Below are 20,061 nucleotides of genomic sequence, written 5' to 3'. Positions count from 1 at the left end.
TCCCCTTGCTGCCAGGGGATGATGTGGAGGGTTAGAGGGGGGCTGACTGGCAAGCTTCATTGCCGCGGGTTTAATTATAATCTGTGTAGGTTCGGGCGCCCACTTTTATTAACACAAACAAAGCCCAACACAGACAGCCAAAGTTTGGCTGCGGGAGGCAGAGTTGGATGCAGTTTCACCATCATCATCATCATCGCCATCATCATCATCATCGCCATCATCCGTCTCGCCTCCGATTGCTCTCGCGGGTACCTTTGCACCACGCGCGCTACCTAACTCCTACCGTCAACGACAACAACAAAAAAATAACCCGTAAAAACAAAGTTTTTCACTATAAATCCTTTATATGCGTGGCGGCTAGAGTCCTCTCGTCCTCTGGCTTGAGGTGGCTGCCACCTATGGGTCAGATGATTGCCTGCCACCATTAAGCAATTGGTAATTACATATAATAATTATTTTTTTCCTAAAAAGTGTAAAATTTTGGGGAAAAATTTCACGAAAATAAATTGTCACGCACAACGAGTCTGTGTGCAAAATGTCAGCTCGATTGGATCACGGGAAGTGGGTTAAAAAACGACCGAAAGATTTGCACGGTCGTAAGCGCGCAAGCAAGCAAGCAAGTAAACTTAATATAAAGGATTTAAAAATAGAGAGAGCGCTTTACAGCTCATCGGATTCCTCCTGCCTTCATACATCTTCTGATTCTGAACTCGGGAGCGTGCGGTGGTGGTGTGGGTGGCACCACGCAGAATCGATGCCCGCAATTGTCCACCCCGGAGCTTCCTCCCCTGCCTCTTCCCCCACCGACCTCCCCCTAACTCCCCAAAGATGCTCGGCCTGCAGGCCATGTGCTGCTGAATGGGTGGGTGGATTTGGGGGGTGATGGAAGGATGATGTCGTGGTTTTAAGTCGGGGAACACATGGGCCCCCCCTTGCAAACACAAACAAGCGAAAAAACGCGCTGTGCAACGGCACGGTTTTTTGGTGGTTGGTTGGTGGCAGTGAATGAAAAAAATGCGTGGCTTATTAAAACACGCTGCTAATAAAAATAAAAACAACATGGGAATTCATCTTCTTGGTTCTTTCGGTAAAGTCACGTAGAAGGGAAGTAATACAATAATAAAAATAAAACATAATAAAATAATTCTCACGACGTTTAGGCCACAACGCAAGCAGCCGTCCTCAGGTGAAACCAGGTCTGTCGAGGCGACAGCGTCCATTCAGTGGGCCTTACCTGGTATAATAAAACATCATTTTATTACTTCCCTTCTACGTGACTTTACCGAAAGAACCAAGAAGATGAATCCCTGCAGTCACGAAAGCTTTAAATCGAAATTTAACATGGGAATTAACGGAGGACCTTGCGTTGTTGTTGTTGTTGTGTTTTTTTGCGTCGCTTGATAAATTTGCGGCAGGCGTTCCGGAGAGCCCTGCGTGGTTTAAATGGTACTATACGCGGTTGTTTCGCATTCGCTGCGTGGACGCATCGGTTTGGGGTGGCTTTTATCTCGGGACATTCGAGGCCACTTGTGGTTGAGACGCACCGCGAAAATCCGCGCGCAAGACGCTTGCCGAGCAAAAGATATCGCGAGTGACGACTTCCCGCACATGTGAGCCTTGAGGCTGTGCTCACGTAGCTCCCGTTTGCGGCTCTGAAGTGAACTGTGGAAATTCCACATTCCTAAGGCAGGGGTGGGTCTATCCATTTGACAACCAATGTTGACTTATGTTGTTGACACTGGAGAGATGATGGGCACTAATACAGAGCCACCTGGTTGGATAGTAAAATGTTTTTTTTAATAGGATAGTGAGATCTTCTTGGTTCTTTCGGTAAAGTCACGTAGAAGGGAAATAATAAAATAATTATAATAAAACATATTAAAATTCTCACGACGTTTCGGCCACAACACAAGCAGCCGTCCTCAGGTGAAGACAGAGCTGTCTGAAAGACAGCGCTCCAATGAACACTGCTAAGCTTGGCAGCGTATTTTAAGCTTGGTGGGAGGGGAAGAGCGCCTTGACAAAGGAGTTTACATATCAACAGAAGAATTTAGCATTGGATAAGCTGTGTTAATGCGAGAGAATTAGCAGGATGTTAAAGTCAGAAATTAGCATGTAACTGGGGGATTCGCATGATGTTAATGTGAGGAATTAGCATATAACTGGTCACGGAAGTGGCGATGTTAAAGTCAGAGTTTACATATCAACAGAGGCATTTAGTATATTGACGCTAAACAAGTGAGATGTTAACTGCCTCGTCTGGTGTACAGGAGGTCATGGGTCCGATCCCGACCCTGACGCCTGCTGTATGTTTGGAGTTTGCATGTTCTCCCCGTGGTCGCGTGGATTTTTCTCCGGGTCCTCTGGTTTTTTCCTCCACATTTAGAAACACACGTTTAGAGTATTTGGCCGATGTAAATTTCCACATGGTCATAAGCAACTTTGTTGAGCTATCATTTGTGGCCAGGTCGCTTCTGAAAAAGGGAGTCTTACCTGGTAAAATAAAACATAGTTTATAGTTTTTGTTTAGTTTTATAGTCTGTAAGGTTGGTGTACAATCTGTTGATAATTGAAAATATAATTTGCATGAAAGGGGAATTAAAAAAGTCCAACCAAATTACATTTAGATCTACCAAGATTATTATTCATTGCATTTTCTGGAGTTGATTTTAATCCAGTCAATAGATATTCACATTTAAAGTTTTGCATGTTGTACTTTCGAATTTAGGATCGAGTACACACAATGCAGTTACGTATTATAATCCATTCACCTTCTGGTCCACATCTCAAAATAAATAAATAATACATAGTCTGTCAGCCTGCTGCCTTTCCAGATGTATGCTTACCAGCAGAATTTGTTTAAACAAGCAAACTGGATCAGTTTCACAACTTTGGGACTCATCATTCAGCACGGAGTGGGGGGGGGGAAACTAGTCCAAGCTTGCCTATTTAAACAATTGCTGAACCCGGACTATTAATGCTTTGAAGATGTTTGGTCTACAGTATAGCACCGGTGAGACAAAGCGGTAAAAGAAGTCTGTCTCTGGCGTAGGCCGGTCAGTTCCAAGGGCAATGCTCACGTTATGATCGAAGCGTGTTAGTGTGCAGGTTTTTACCACAGGTGTGTGTGGTTAATGCACACGTGGTGCCCTGCAATAGTTGTGCATTCGGTGATTGAACATCTTAACCGCCTACATTATTGCCATGTTAATATATTAATTGGCAAAAGGGTCCCGTAGATAAATGCATCTTGTTAGCATTAATTTTAGATTTGAAGCTTTCGTGACTGCAAGGATTCATACTCTTCGGGTGTTTTCGGTAAAGTCACGTAAGGTAAAAAGAATATTAATAATAAAATAAAATAATAATAAATGAAAAGAATTAAATTAAATCATGACGTTTCTGAAGCAACACAAGCCTTCGTCATCAGGTGTAAACTGCTCCAGTAAAATTACTGTAGCATGTGTTAGCATTAGTCTGGAAGGCCAGTAGGCGAAATATATTTTATAAACTAAATAAAAACAAATTATTTGGGAATAAGAAACAAGAATTAATTCTAGATTTGAAGCTTTCGTGACTGCAAGGATTCATATTCTTAGTTTTTTTCAGTAAAGTCACGTAGGTAAAACATTTAAATTAATAAAAGTAAAATAAAAATAAAATAAAAATCACGACGTTTCGGAGGCAACACAAGCTTCCGTCTTCAGGTGGAACCGTCACAGCCCGATAGCTGTATCAAGTGATACAGCTATCAAGTGATACAGCTATCGTGCTGTGACGGTTCCACCTGAAGACGGAAGCTTGTGTTGCCTCCGAAACGTCGTTATTTTATTTTTATTATTACTTTTATTAATTTAAATTTTTTACCTACGTGACTTTACCGAAAGAACCTAAGAACAATAATTAAGTTTATATATTTTCTTCTGGTTTACCAGCATGCTCCGCTGCAGTCGCCCAAGTCGAGGCGTCACGCAATAACGGCACTTTTAACGATTTAACTATCACACAGTTACATCTTCCAACAGTCGGTCTGCTTAGTATCCCAATGAATACGAGCGTTACAGCCGCACGGTGCACATCCTAAATCCACTTGGAAAAACCACAGAAGCTTCCTTTCATTTTACAAGAAAAAAAATTATATTTTCTTTTTTATAAAAGCACAGCTGTTGAGCACGAGAACTCTCTTAAACCCCTTAAGCCTCCGATGGGAACCCGTAAATGTTACCCAATACGAGAGCTGCCAGTCAGTCAACCTACGCCGCATCCAAGTCACACGGATATCAGCAGCATCACATTGGTTTTTTGTTTTCTTGGTTCGTTCGGTAAAGTCACGTAGAAGGGAAATAATAAAATAATAAAAATATAACATAATAAAGTAATTCTCACGACGTTTCGGCCACAACGCAAGCAGCCGTCCTCAGGTGAAGAGCAGGTCTGTCGGGAAGACAGTCTTCACCTGAGGACGGCTGCTTGCGTTGTGGCCGAAACGTCGTGAGAATTACTTTATTGAGTTTTATTTTTATTATTTTATTATTTCCATTCTACGTGACTTTACCGAAAAAAACAAAGAATATGAATACCTGCAGTCACGAAAGCTTTAAATCGAAATTTACTTGAGGCTTTGTGCGCGGTCGAGACAGATATGAGAGGGCGGAAATTTACGATTTTCGTTTCTGAAATGTGTATCTAAGTACGGCGCATTTCCTGTTGTGTGGCAGACCAGACTGGCAATGTGGCTTCAGATAACGAAGTCGGTCTCGTTCACAGCGTCAAGAACAGAGATCGGGAACCAAAACTGGGACTCAGGTGTCAAGCATTACCTGACTGCGCGTGTCTGTGTGTGTGCATGTGTCTGTGTGCGTGCATGTGTGCGTGCATGTGTCTGTGTGCATGTGTCTGTGTGTGTCTGTGTGCGTGCATGTGTCTGTGTGTGTCTGTGTGAGTGTGTGTATGTGCGTGTGTGTCTGTGCGCATGTGTCTGTGCGCATGTGTCTGTGTGCATGTGTCTGTGTGCGTGCATGTGTCTGTGTGCATGTGTCTGTGTGCATGTGTCTGTGTGCGTGTCTGTGTGCGTGCATGTGTGTGCGTGCATGTGTCTGTGTGCATGTGTCTGTGTGCGTGTGTCTGTGTGCATGTGTCTGTGTGCATGTGTATATGTGCGTGTGTCTGTGTGCGTGAATGTGTCTGTGTGCATGTGTCTGGGTGCATGTGTCTGTGTGCGTGCATGTGTCTGTATGCATGTGTATATGTGCATGTGTCTGTGTGCGTGTGTCTGTGTGCGTGTGTCTTTGTGTGTGTGTCTTTGTGCGTGTGTCTGTGTGCATGTGTCTGTGTGCGTGTATCTGTGTGCATGTGTCTGTGTGCATGTGTATATGTGTTGTGTGGAGCGGTGGTGCAGCGGTTAGCACGCTGCGGCCACGAACCCGGCAATCCGGTTCCGACTCCTGCTCACGTTCAACATCGGAGGCGAATATATCTGAACCGGTCCTGTGCCTCCCCTAGATCCACTCAGCCTTAAACGAGTACCTGGTGCGGTGCGTACACATCGCCACTAGGGATACAAAGGCGGCCGGCTGTGGTATTGGCCATCAACCCCCCTGGATAGGTCCTCGCTGACAACACTTGCCCCAAGAGCTCATTAAAGGCTATGCAGGGGATCTTTGTCTTTTGTGTGTACGTGTGATGAGGAACCAATGGCACGGTGACGAACGCACGACTCCACGAACCGTTGACCCGCGTTTGTTCCTGGCCAGAGCTGACATGGGTGGCGAGTAGATATCCGATAACCTGTCCTGGCCCTCCCCTAGGTCGACTCAGCATCAAACAAGTGCCTGGTGCAGTCTGTAAACATCAGCACGGGGGATACAAATATGGTCAGGTGTGGTGCTGGACAAACCACCCCGTCATGCTCTGGTGCAGCCCTTAATAGGTGCTCACAAACAGCACAAATAGGGGAAGTTTTGGTTTTGTAAGATGGAAAGCATTGGTACGGTGGTTAGTGCACTCTGCTACAAATCGGGCCATCTGCGTTCGATTCCCGGCACTGGTAACTATTAGTAGCGAGTGAAATATGAAGCTGATCTGGACCTCCCGTAGGTCAGAGGTCAGCCTTAAATTGCTACCTGGTGTGGTGTGGAAAATGAGCACTGAGATGACAAAAGTTCTCGTGCCCGGCGCTTGCCACACCAGCCCACTGTGCGCCGTACTCGCCTTAATAGGTGCTCGCAAACGGCACCCGCTCCTGTGATCTATAAGGGGTAGATGCGTGCACGTGCATGCGTCGAGTCGAAGCGAATACGTGTTTGGTGCAGTGTCAATGACACAAGTCACAAGCTTCCATAGATGTAAAGCTAACCATGTAAAAAGCAAAAAACATTTGTTTTTCAGCAAGGGGACTGACTAATGAGGTTGTTAATTTTAATTTGGGTTAGTTTTTCAGAAGTTTTACTTGCACGGTGTAAACACTGTTTTTTAAGACGTCGAAAGGTCAAAGGTGCTTCGGCAAATTTCCATACCTGCTCTTCGGGATGTGTCTTACTGGAAGGAATTTACCGTTTCCTGACCATATGGGATGACGACTTTGCAAATTCGGGAAAGTTCTTTGGTTACGTTTCTTCAGTTCAGACGGCTGAAAATAAAAATGCCATCATTTCAAGAAGAGATAGAAAAAAAATTAACCCGTAAAAACAAAGTTTTTCACTATAAATCCTTTATATGCGTGGCGGCTAGAGTCCTCTCGTCCTCTGGCTTGAGATGGCTGCCACCTATGGGTCAGATGATTGCCTGCCACCATTAAGCAATTGGTAATTAAATATAATTAATTTTTTCCTAAAAAGTGTAAAATTTTGGAAAACATTTTTTAACGAAAATAAATTGTCACGCACAACGAGTCTGTGTGCAAAATGTCAGCTCGATTGGATCACGGGAAGTGGGTTTAAAAACGACCGAAAAATGTGCACGGTCGTAAGCGCGCAAGCAAGTGAACTTATTATGTTTTATTTTTATTATTTTATTACTTCCCTTCTACGTGACTTTACCGAAAGAACCAAGAAGATGAATCCCTGCAGTCACGAAAGCTTTAAATCGAAAATTAATATAAAGGATTTAAAAATGCCACGGTGCCGAGATGTTAAGCACCTCGCCCGGTATACAGGAGGTTGTGGGTTCGATTCTGACCCCAACGCCTGCCTGTATATTTGGAGTTTGCATGTTACCCCCCCATTGCCGCGTGGACTTTTCTCCAGGACTTTTCTTCCCTCCGCATTTATAGACACGCGTTTAAATTTCCATGTGATAAGCCACTTCGTGGAGCCATCATCTGTGGCTAGGTCGCTTCTGACGAAGAGCTGTATTGCTAAGTGGGCTTTACTTGTTAAAAAAAAAACAGTTTATAGTATTTTTTATATACTTCCTTTGAAAATGTCATTGGCTCTTCTCTCCATTCCCAGCAGCGTGCATAGGGCACCCATTCAGTGGGTTGCACGGTGATTGCGCGTGCATTTACCGCAAACGCCTTTCCCTGCTGCTGCTGCTGCTGCTACGAGAGAGGGCTCGCTTTGTTACTGTCAGCCGGTCATTACTTTTATGCAAATCGAAGAGCCAAGCGATCGCACCGGCGTTAATATTCGCCTCCGAAAACCTCTACGCCACGTGCTCACGCGGCACCACGGAGCGTGCCGGGCACACAAGTGAAACACGATGAAGAGATTTCCGGCTCAAATGAGCGGTTGAGGCGGTGGCTGATCTCATGTCGAACGGTTCTGAGCCCGTGGTGAAATTTCTGCATTCCTCTGAAGGGTTTTTTATGGATGTGGGGGGGGATATAGCCATAAAACAACCGCTAATTATAATTAGTTTAACGGTTGTTTTTCGGTGATTATACAACTGCATCGGCAGCAGTCTGCTGCCGACAAAACATTCGTTAATAGGCACTGTGGTCATAGACATAACAAGTATAACCCGTAAAAACAAAGTTTTTCACTATAAATCCTTTATATGCGTGGCGGCTAGAGTCCTCTCGTCCTCTGGCTTGAGATGGCTGCCACCTATGGGTCAGATGATTGTCTGCAGTATTAAACAATTGGTAATTAAATATTTAATTTGTTTTCCCTAAACAGTGTAAAATTTTGGAATTTTTTTTTCACGAACATTAATTGTCTCACACAACGAGTCTGTGTGCAAAATGTCAGCTCGATTGGATCACGGGAAGTGGGTTAAAAAACGACCGAAAGGTTTGCACGGTCGTAAGCAAGCAAGCACGCAAGCAAGCAAGCACGCAAGCAAGCAAGCACGCAAGCAAGCAAGCAAGCGAACTTAATATAAAGGATTAAAAAATTACCGATGTATATTAAATAGGTGACATTTCCAGAGTTGGCCATTGGCTGAAACGTCACAAATTGTATTTTTTAAAAATCTATATTTTAATGCCACAGTGTTAGTAACTCATGTCTTGAGAGTTTTTCAGAGTGGTACTTAATGTATTGACCCTGAAGGGATGATGGGCGACATCAACCCCCAACTAGGAATTGAACTCGCAAACTTCCGCTCGCTCTAGCGCTGAGGCTCCTGGCGAGATAGTAACCCGTCGTAACACATTTTGTAGTTTGTTTAGCATAAGCTGGGATGAAAGGCGAGTAAAAGGTTAAACCAAGTTGTTAGTCCGGATAAACAAGAGGGATTGTTCTGGAAATAATCAGCTCAAATTATTATTTTCATTCGTCTCAAATATTAACCTGGTTACACTATCGGTATGATGTCTTGAAGGGGAATTATACTTTTAGAAAACTAGCAGAGCAGCGAAATCCTTCACGTGAGAGGCTGACACTCAGAAGCGGATACCACAGCGTTGCTGATAATAATTTAAAATAAAAATGTATAAAGCGCCCTTTAACAATTCTTCTCAGGGTTCTACCTTTGAGATGCCTTCAAGGGGTACCTGGTTCACACGGTAGAGAGTAATGAGGCTCTGCCATGAGAATAATGAGATTAATGTACAACACTACAGTCAGACCGATGTATTTGTATTTAATTACCAAGGCTGGAATGCAGCCAAAATAATTGTCAGAGTAAGTTCAACTTGTGCACGTTAACATTTAAAAAAAAAATAAACGAATTAATTAACATTTGCTTTAAAATACTAAAATACATGGAGCGGGCAGGGGGGCGCAGAAGTGAATATCTTAAACGCGGAGAGTGTGGTATTGCCCCATCTCGTACCGCCTCTTTCATTCTCAAGGTGTATGCCCCGAAAACGCCGGACGAAACAAATCTATTTAAACCCATCGACGGTATCGAGGTTGCTAAAAGTTCACGGTGCCAGGGCCAACACCGTGAACCCACTGCTCTAAAACAACAGGGCCACTTCTGATGATATCACCACCGCCTCCAACGGAGGTGTAGAATCAGAGGCGGATTCGTTGTTGTGCATCAACGGCACCAGGGTGTTCGTTTCAGTCCCGACGTCAGCATTTGCCTGCGGCCAACTTTGACCAAAACGAAAGTTTTGGCTGGCCCCTTGACTTGTCAGCGTTTTTTTCGCTCGACAGTTTTTGTAACGCGAAATTTTGCTGAAGTTTCCCCGGCCTCTCGGCGAATTGTGGAGTGCGAACTTAGCACAAGGCGCAAGTGCTGTAAGTGGGTTGGTTGCCAGCCGTGGATATTCTACGTCTCTACCGCAGGAGCCAATCGTGCCCTAAGAACAAGCCACTGTTGACGGTTCGCATAATGGTACTTGTTTATCGGCTGTATAAAGGATTATGGTAATGACTGTGGTGATGATGGAAAGTGGTGATGGCTGGTGGTGATGACTTAGTGAATGCAACGATACGATGGCGACAATGATGATGACAATGATGACAATGATGATGACAATGATGATGACAATGATGACAATGATGACGATGACGATAATGATGATGACGATGATGATGATGACGATGACAATGATGACAATGACGATGATGATGACAATGATGACGATGATGATGACAATGATGATGTCAATGATGACAATGATGATGACGATGACAATAATGACGATGATGATGACAATGATGACTGTGGCTACGATGACGATTATTCAACCCCCACCCCCCAATCAGGAATCAAGCTCGCGACCTTTCCATCATAAGCACAGACGCCATCCGGACCGGATATTATTCGCTGAGAGTCCCCGCACAAGTAAGAAAACTGAACTCGACAAATGAGAACGCTTCCCACTGCCGTAGAAATCTGCCCAGCTCAGAAATGCAACATCATCGCAGAAGAGGCCCCTTCAGGATGCACTCGACCCGCACCTAGTGGGCAATGTCCTGCACCCACACAGCTGCTGCCACAGCCCGTCCTGCACTCGTGCCAGACGGGCCAACGACATTGAGACAGCATAGCAACAGCTGTTACCACCTCTTGAGGTAGAAAAAATTAACCCGTTAAAACAAAGTTTTTCAATATAAATCCTTTATATGCGTGGCATCGGTTTTATTTTATTATTCATTTCTGTTTTTCTTGAGTAAGAGTTTCATTTTTATCACATTGGTATTTTAAATTAAATATGAAAAAAAAATTCCTAAAAAGTGGAAAATTTTGGAAAAAAATTTTCCCGAAAATAAATTGTCACGCACAACGAGTCTGTGTGCAAAATGTCAGCTCGATTGGATCACGGGAAGTGGGTTAAAAAACGACCGAAAGATTCGCACGGTCGTAAGCGCGCAAGCAAGCAAGCAAGCGAACTTAATATAAAGGATTTAAAAACTGTTAAAAACATAACGCAAAACCCGGGACCTATCATGGGAAGGGGAATGTCCCGCACTACCGGAAGAGAGGGGGTCAGCGCAGCCCACAGTTTGTAGAGGGACTCTCAAGAGCTCTCTGTAGAACTAAAAGAGACCCTTCCGCTAGCAGCAGTGTGACGATGGCAATTGCAGCGCCGCACCTTTATCTTATTTTCAGAAGTTGGGAGACCTGTACTAAGCTCAAATGTTTTTTTTTTAACCAGGTAAGGCCCACACAGCTCTCTTTCAGAAGCGACCTGGCCACAAATGATAGCTCAACCAAGGGGTTCTAGATTTGAAGCCTTCGTGACTGCAAGGATTCATATTCTTAGGTTTTTTTCGGTAAAGTCACGTAGGTAAAAAATTAAAATTAAAATTGATAAAAGTAAAATAAAAATAAAATAAAAATCACGACGTGATACAGCAATCGTGCTGTGACGGTTCCATCTGAAGACGGAAGCTTGTGTTGCCTCCGAAACGTCGTGATTTTTATTTTATTTTTTATTTTACTTTTATCAATTTTAATTTTTTACCTACGTGACTTTACCGAAAAAACTTAAGAATATCAACCAAGGGGCTTTATCGTCACGTGGGAATTTAAGAGGAGCCAAATACCCCAAACGAATGTTTCTAAATGTGGAGGGGAAAAGAACCAGAGAAGAATCCACGTGACCACAAGAAGAGACACGCGCAAAACTCCAATTATACAGGCGTCGTCAGGGTCGGGGTCGAACCCACGACCTCCTGTAAACCAGGCGAGGTGGTTAACATCTCGCCATTGTACGTCCGTGTAAACGCATTGTATTGAGTGGTGTTTTACTGCACAGCTGGCAACAACAACAACGACAAAAGTCAACCGGGCCTTTTAATGTCTCCGGGTAAAACTTGCAGATTTCCCCCAGGAAACACACACACACACACGACCTCAACAAAATTCAAGTGGACGTCCTGAAGAACAACAACAACAACAGCAACAACCATGGGCAGGTGACAACGCTGCCCTGCGGGAGGGCTTCTGGCTGCACCAAAAGACAGTCTCTGGCCGGGCAGTGGCAGAGGCAGCCATACGGGGAGCTGTGTAAGCCGAGATGAAGTTGAAACAGACTGGCCTGGGGAGCTAGTCATTCTTGTTAATCAAGGAATTTCAGCCGGAGCACACTTTCACGCGACCTCAATTGTGCCCCTTACAGTTTGCAAAAGGGACAGGATTGTGGGTTTTGGGATAGGGATTGATGAACGTGAGTGCAAAGACACAGATCCCCCCCCCCGTAGAGCCTGAACAGACTGTTTGGGGCAAGTGCTGTTGGTGAGCACCTATGAAGGCACGGCACGCGAGGTGATGGATGGTCGGCACCACGCCCGGCCGTCTTTGTCTCCCCAGTGGCGATGTTTAGACGCCGCACCAGGTACTCAATTTGAGTCTGAGTCGATCTAGGTGTTGGTGGCCGTGAGTGGGAATCGAACCCGGGTGGCCAGGTTCGTAGCACAACGCGCTAACCGCTGCACTACTGAGTGTGAGTGCGAGCACACACACACGTGTTTGTGAGTCATTCTTCGGTATGTTTTTTTGAACATTTTCCCCGTGTCCTCATACGAAATGCACGTGCAAAATTAAGTCCAGCGTGTGCGTGCTCGCGTTTTTTTACGTGCAATTAATCAATGTATCGTGTCCTTAGACTCTTATGTTTACACGAGCCATTGCTCTCTCAGTGCACTCTGGCCCAATGCGTTGCGATATTCGTGTGGTTTTGATACCTGCAAAGGGGGGTGTACGATTGCGATGTTGTGGTAAGCAGTGGGGGGAGCGGTAGTGTGGTGGTTAGCGCTACGCTGCGCTACCAACTCAGCTACCCGAGTTCGATTCCCGCTCACGGCCAACACCACCGATGATGATTACCTGAACCGGTCCTAGGCCTCCCCTGGGTCGACTCAGCCTCAAAAGAAGAGCTGGGGCGTTGTGTAAACATGGCCACTGGGGATACAAAGGCGGCGGGGCGTGGTGCTGGCCACCCACCCCCTCGTGTGCCGTGCCGGCCTTCATAGGTGCTCGCTAACAGCACTTGCCCCTACAGTCTGTTAAGGCTATAACGGGGGAGATCTTTGTCTTTGGAGAGCAGTGTTACGGTGCTTTGCACATTGCACTTTGAGACTCAGAAATGAATAGGGGCCAGGAACATCAAATGTGATACGGACCCATCATATAATGCGGTGATAGGGGGTACCGGCAGTGCGGACCCTATCATCCACGGGGAAATCTGCGATTCTTATTAACAGGGTAGAAAGACAATCGCAGATAAAAGAAATATCGAGGGCCGCAGAAAGGAGATTGGGCCGACCCTACAGCTGCTCCGGATAATAGGATTCACCGGCAATGGGGCCGCGGATGAGAGGAGTTCTGCGCTGTATGTTGCGATGGGGAAGAGGGCCAATCAATTTGAGGGCAGAGCACCGTAGCCAACCAAATATTGGTCCTACTCCTAGCCTAGCCCTGGACAACGATCACAACCGGCCACTGGCTATGAAACAATTCGCCAAAAAGCCACTCGTACGAGTTCCACGCCTACATTAGTACAAGCTCTATCCCTGACCCGAACCAACCGGCTGCTACTACGAGCCCTATCCCTAAGCAACTAGAAAACCAGCTGTCAGTATGAGCCGTCTTACAGACCCACACCCTTCTCTTCTAGATTTGAAGCTTTCGTGACTGCAAGGATTCATATTCTTAGGTGTTTTCGGTAAAGTCACGTAGGTAAAAAATTAAAATTAATAAAAGTAAAATAAAATAAAAATCACGACGTTTCGGAGGCAATTTTAATTTAAAATTTTTACCTACGTGACTTTACCGAAAAATCCTAAGAATACCCAAACCCTTCCCCAACTCGCCAACCAGCCGTAAGTAGTACCAATACCCCTACCCACAGCACATCGGCAAAGAAGGACCCCCTTTTCATGCTGTGTTCACTTTGCGGTGTCGTTGTTGCTCGCAGCAGCACGAACCCAGGATTGGGGGCTCTGTTTCCTGGCCACGGTCTCCACTAGGCCTGGAACGAGTTGACCTCTGCAGCCACACGAGGTAATATAATGCCTCCTGCGGCTGCAGAGGTCACGTGAATCCGTCAACACATGGCTACACGTACGAAATCACCGATAAACGATTGTCACACACGCGCAAGACCCGATGTGAATGGATGAGTTCGTGCATCCTTGTTATACCCCTGTCGGGAAACACCAGTGGCAACTGCTGCCTAAGCCATCGCTGATGAGACTAATGTGGCCAGGTTTTATGCTGGCCGTACCAGCCCCCTGCTGTGCTGGCGTTAACAGGAGCTTGCTAACATCACTTTCCCTGTCCCACACACACACAGTCTGTAAGTCTAATTGGGAAACCCGTGTCTTTGTGTTTGTGTGTATGTATGTGCGTGTGTGTGTGCCCACTTAAGCCTCTTTGGAATGAAGTCTGTAAGCAGTAACAACCACAAACCCCATCAATTTGTAAAGGCGGTTACGATAAAAAAAGCACGCGTTTTTAGACAGCCCTATCGAAATTATATGAGAGGCAATAATTTAATATTTTTAACAAAATAAAAAAACATGCAGCGTTTACTGGCAAATGTTAATAATCTTGCTACTCTGCAAGTTTTCAAACCACTTTGACCTCAATATAACTTTACCATTAAATAAAAAATACACATCCTTTGGTCTTACCACATAAAAATTTAATTATTTTAGTGGCTTGGCGCACTGCGCTATGAACTTGGCAGCATGAGGTTGAGCCCTGGTCACGGCTAAGTGGTAGAAATTATATCTGAAACTTGCAGGCTCCCTCTTGCAGCAAGCCCACCCCCTTTACCAACCCACACTGACCAACAACCAACATCAGCAAGGCCTGTGGATGCCTTAAACCAGCAGTGGACCATACTCTTAGTTTTTTCGGTAAAGTCAGGTAGGTAAAAAATGAAATTAAAATTAATAAAATAATAATAATAAATCACGACGTTTCGGAGGCAACACAAGTCTCCATCATCAGGTGGGACAGTCACAGCCAGATTTGCTGTATCACCTACGTGACTTTACCGAAAAAACTAAGAGTATGAATCCTTGCAGTCACGAAAGCTTCAAATCTAGAAACAGCAGTGGACCGCCAAAGGGCTGTACAGTATTCCTGTGATGTTTTTTTTTTAACACATCCTTTTGTTATTTGTATTCGTCTTATTTGGCGAGATGTTAACTACCTCGCCAGGTATGCGTGAGGTCGCGGGTTCGATCCCGACCCTGACGGCTGTTGTATAGTTGGAGTTTGCATGTTCTGCCCGTGGTCGCGTGGATTGTTTTTTGGGTTTTTCCCTCCACATTTAGAAACATGCGTTTGGAGAATTTGCTGCAAAAAATGTCCACATAGGATACTTAATTGAGCTGGCATTGGTGGCCAGGTGACTTCTGAGAAAGAGCTATACAGTATAGCCCAGTGGACCTTACAAGGTAAAATTTAATTTTAAAAATATATAGTAGTGAATAATTTGACGTCTCATCAGCAGTTAACATTGTTAAATAAGGCTAACGTGAAGTGTGGATCCATGTCAGGACAACATCTGCTTTGTTGCTGTACCAGGGCATGCGAGAGCAGGCATATTATCATACAAGCCAGACGTCCAGACCTTACTATCATTGGCGGCGCTCGGCATGAGCAAACGGAGCATAAGGTCATTGCCCCAGGATATTCTCGAGTAAAGCTAGGGGCGTGTCAAATATCAGTTCGAATTCAGAGAGCGATATTCATGCAAACAGCATTAACATGAAATGCCCATTGCTCTCTCAGCTCTATCTTATCTGCATCTCATTCCACTCCATCATTGCCATATCGTATCTCATCGACTGCATCTTATTCTGTCATCTCACCGGGAGTTACTGGACCATCTGTGAATAAAAGCTTCATAGCTCATCGGATTCTTCCAGACTTGAGTAAAGATTTTGATTGGTAAATCAAAACAAGGGGGGAACACTGCGAAATAATTCCTGCTTTGGGCTGCCCCCCCCCCCCAAGTGGACCACCTCCAACACGGCTCACAGCGCTACGTTCATTACGGAAATAATCTCAATGCGTTCGTCGATAACAACATTGCATGATGAACCTCTTTCGCACCGTACGTAGCCAACTGTGGTCATCGGAGGCGCGACAATGGCCTTTCTTCGTAGCGTGATATTTAACAGCAGTATTCTTGACAAATCTGTAGATTTTTGTTGTTGTTAATTGTGCACCACTAGCAATGTAGGTTCACCATATGATGATGCTAATTACGGTAATGAAATTCATTAGCGTCTAATAGCTTTGCCGGGGCTGTATTGTGTGGCCTCGTTGCTACTTCTGGATTACCATTTCGTCGGAGGTGACAGCGGGGCCACAAGCTGTTCCAGATGGCGCGGGCAAGCGCATGTTGTTTTACAGATGGGAGAGGCTGTGCTTACTCAACGCCTTGCGATGGTTACATATTGCAAGCGCACACAATAATATCACTCAAGCGCCCAGAGACCTAGACCAATGATTCAACAGAGAGAGACTGTATACGTTGTGGCAGGAAATAATCACGAGCGGACGTTGTGGACACTGTAAGTAAACAAAATGAATAACACAAGACGATAGGTCTCCATCATGATGACACGCATTATTTGGTGAAGCTTCATTGGCAGTGGTGTAAAAACACACACACACACAAAAACTCAACACATCTAACACGCCGTGGCATTATAAGGAAAACTAAATATATAATAGGTGACGTTTCGGGCAATGGCCCTTCTTCATAGAACATAGATAACCTCCTTCGTATACCATGCTACACAAATGAACAGAAAGTGTATAGTCTGACATTTCCCGTCAACCACTTCTGGGAGTGCAGGATTTTTCAGCAGCATTGGTTCAATACCGCACGAGCAAAAAATTAACCCGTAAAAACAAAGTTTTTCACTATAAATACTTTATATGCGTAGCGGCTAGAGTCCTCTCGTCCTCTGGCTTGAGATGGCTGCCACCTATGGGTCAGATGATTGCCTGCCACCATTAAGCAATTGGTAATTAAATATTATTTTTTTTCGTAAAAAGTGTAAAAATGTGGAGAAAAAAAATTTCACGAAAATTAATTGTCACGCACAACGAGTCTGTGTGCAAAATGTCAGCTCGATTGGATCACGGGAAGTGGGTTAAAAAACGACCGAAAGATTTGCACGGTCGTAAGCACGCAAGCAAGCAAGTGAACTTAATATAAAGGATTTAAAAACTACTTGACCGGTTTTTTTTTGTCCACGAGATCAAGTCCACGCGGACACACACACTGAACCATCCACACCAATTTCCCCAGCATTGCACACAGCGTGGACACATCCAATTCCACCCTCGTCACTGCGCAAGCCACGGGAAAAGGGAGAAATTGGCAAAAACAAATGCAACTTGCGCGTACATCGCTTTGACAATATCACATCACTCTAACAATATCACATCGCTCTAACAATATCACATCGCTCTAACAATATCACCCACACCTCTCTAACAATATCACATTGCTCTAACAATATCACTCCTCTCTAACAATACCACACCTCTAACAATATCACTTCGCTTTAACAATATCACATCGCTCTATAAATATCACACAGCTCTAACAATATCACACACACACCTCTAACAATATCACATCGCTCTAACAATATCCCATCGCTCTAACAATATCACATCGCTCTAACAATATCACATTGCTCGAACAATATTACATCGTTCTAACAATATCACATCGCTCTAACAATATCCCATCGATCTAACAATATCACACCTCTCTAACAATATCCCATCGATCTAACAATATCACATCGCTCTAACAATAGCACGCACCCCTCTAACAAGGCGGGGGCGAGGGGGAGCATAGAACTGCAGTACAACACTGACATTTTTTTTTTGCTGTCCACAATCCGCAAGCATCCTGTGACAATCCGAGAACCCACTAAATCAGGCTCAAAACCTGCCTGCTGAGCTGCTGAGATCGTAATTCACAGTTACTGTGATGTACGTAATATCATTTATTGCTGCGGGAAACATCATTGAGTCTCATGATCCTTTTTTTTCTTTCCAGGATGGTCCTGCGTTGGGATGTTTGGCCAATTCCAATCCTGAGTGGGCTGGCTTCACGTGCATTCGAGGGGGTGACACTCAAAAGCTCCGCACAAATGGATTCAAGAAACTCGTCTGCCGTACTGTGACACTATCTCTGAGCCACTCTGCTGTTCAGCTTCGGGCTACGTTATGATGCATGCACTGCTGTGCGTGGCAGAATGAAGTTTGCAGATAACCGAGAAACACACACACACACCATGACACTTTCTCACATGCAGGAAAATGAAACGCGATAAGAAGTAACACACGTGCACACAGACAGCGTGTCACAAACACACAGCCACACAAAGAGAGTGTCACACACTGCACACACACACATACAGAGTCTGGCACTGCACACAAAGACAAAGATCCCCCGTGTAGCCTTAACAGACTGTAGGGGCAAGTGCTGTTAGCGAGCACCTATGAAGGCCGGAACGGTACACGAGGGGGCGGGTGGCCAGAACCACGCCCGACCGCCTTTGTCTCCCCAGTGGCGATGTTTACACACCACACCAGGTACTCATTTGAGGCTGAGTCGACCTAGAGGAGGCCCAGGACCGGTTCAGATGATCATCACAGCTATTGGCCGTGAGCGGGAATCGAACCCGGGTCGCCAGGTTCATAGCGCAGCGTAGCGCTAACCACTACACCACCGCTCCCCACAGATACACTGAACACACACAGAGAGTGTCACACACACACTACACACACACCGCACACACACTACACACACACACTACACACACACTACACACACACACTACACACACACAGCTCACGTGTCACACACACTACACACACACTGCAGACACTACACACACTACACACACTAAACACACACAGCTCGTGTGTCACACACACTACACACACACGCTACACACACTACACACACTACACACACACTACACACACACACTACACACACACGCTACACACACTACACACACACTACACACACACTACACACACACTAAACACACACTTCACACACACACTGCACACACACACTGCACACACACACTACACACACTACACACACTACACACACACAGCTCGTGTGTCACACACTACACACACACTGCACGCATTACACACACTACACACACCGCTCACACACTACACACACTCACTACACACAGATTGTGTGTCACACACACTACACACACACATTACACACACTAAACACACTATACACACACACTACACACACACTACAAACACACACTACACACACCACACACACTACACACACTACACACACACTGCACACACTGCACACACACTACACACACACTACACACACACACTACACACACTACACACACACTGCACACACACACACTACACACACACACCGCATACACACTACACACATACACTACACACACACTACACACACACACACTACACACACACATACACTACACACCACACACACACCACACACACTACACACACCACACACACACACTACACACACTACACACACACTGCCCACACACACTACACACAGACTACACACACACACTACACACACACACTACACACGCTACACACACACACTACACACACACTACCCACACACACTACCCACACTACACACCCACACTACACACACTGCACACACTGCACACACACACTACACACACACCACACAAACACACTACACACACACTACAAACACTGCACACACTACACACACACTACATACACTACACACACACACTGCACACATACACTACACATACACTACACACATTGCACACACTGCACACACTGCACACACACACGACACACACACACTACACACACTGCACACACACACACACTACACACATACACACACTGCACACACACTACACACATACACACACTACACACATACACACACTGCACACACACTACACACACTACACACACACACACTACACACACTGCGCACACACGACACACACACTACACACACTGCACACACACACTACACACACATACACTACACACACTGCACACACACGACACACACACTACACACACTGCACACACACGACACACACACTACATACACCAACCACACACACTACACACACTGCACACACACTACACACACTACACACACATACTACACACACTGCACACACTACACACACACACTAC

General features: G+C 45.2%; 1 protein-coding gene across 5 annotated transcripts in view; it reads right to left on the bottom strand.

Annotated features, from left to right (window-relative positions):
* Positions 1–20,061, bottom strand: part of LOC133353304 (protein FAM110B-like) — a 92,248-nt gene that overhangs the window by 14,282 nt on the left and 57,905 nt on the right. The window lies entirely within an intron of this gene.

This window comes from Lethenteron reissneri, chromosome 43 (assembly GCF_015708825.2).
Source record: "Lethenteron reissneri isolate LAM-NWPU_2019-01 chromosome 43, ASM1570882v1, whole genome shotgun sequence".
Lineage (NCBI taxonomy): Eukaryota > Metazoa > Chordata > Hyperoartia > Petromyzontiformes > Petromyzontidae > Lethenteron > Lethenteron reissneri.
The sequence above is the reverse complement of the archived record's forward strand: the minus strand, read 5'-3'. Positions and strand labels throughout refer to the sequence as shown.